At 80.4% G+C, this 224-nt stretch overlaps 1 protein-coding gene across 3 annotated transcripts in view; it reads left to right on the top strand.

Annotated features, from left to right (window-relative positions):
- Window positions 1-207: 207 nt before the first annotated feature.
- Window positions 208-224, top strand: part of SMG7 (SMG7 nonsense mediated mRNA decay factor) — a 55,421-nt gene continuing 55,404 nt past the window's right edge. For all 3 annotated transcript variants that reach the window (XR_775213.1, XM_010580682.1, XM_010580681.1), the window contains exon 1: window positions 208-224. This exon is cut by the window's right edge and continues 75 nt beyond it. The gene's annotated coding sequence lies outside the window, so the exon portion shown is untranslated.

A 224-nucleotide genomic window follows, 5' to 3' on the forward strand; every position in this document is an offset into this window, starting at 1 on the left:
TGCTGAGGTTGCTGGGACCGGCGCTACCGGGGCCGGCGGGGCGCGGGCCGTCTCTGCCCGGCCGGAGCGCAGAGCGGGGACACCCCCGCCCCTTCCTTCCTGTCGCCCCTCCCCCGCGGCGGCAGGCCTTGCACGGGAAGATGGCGGCGGCGGCCGGAGGCGGCAGCGGTAGCAGCAGCGGCGGCGGCGCGGGAGCGGCAGGCCGGCCCGGGCTGTGAGACCCG

This window comes from Haliaeetus leucocephalus, unplaced genomic scaffold, assembly GCF_000737465.1.
Source record: "Haliaeetus leucocephalus isolate CR32 unplaced genomic scaffold, Haliaeetus_leucocephalus-4.0 Scaffold730, whole genome shotgun sequence".
In the NCBI taxonomy this organism is placed as follows: Eukaryota; Metazoa; Chordata; class Aves; order Accipitriformes; family Accipitridae; genus Haliaeetus; species Haliaeetus leucocephalus.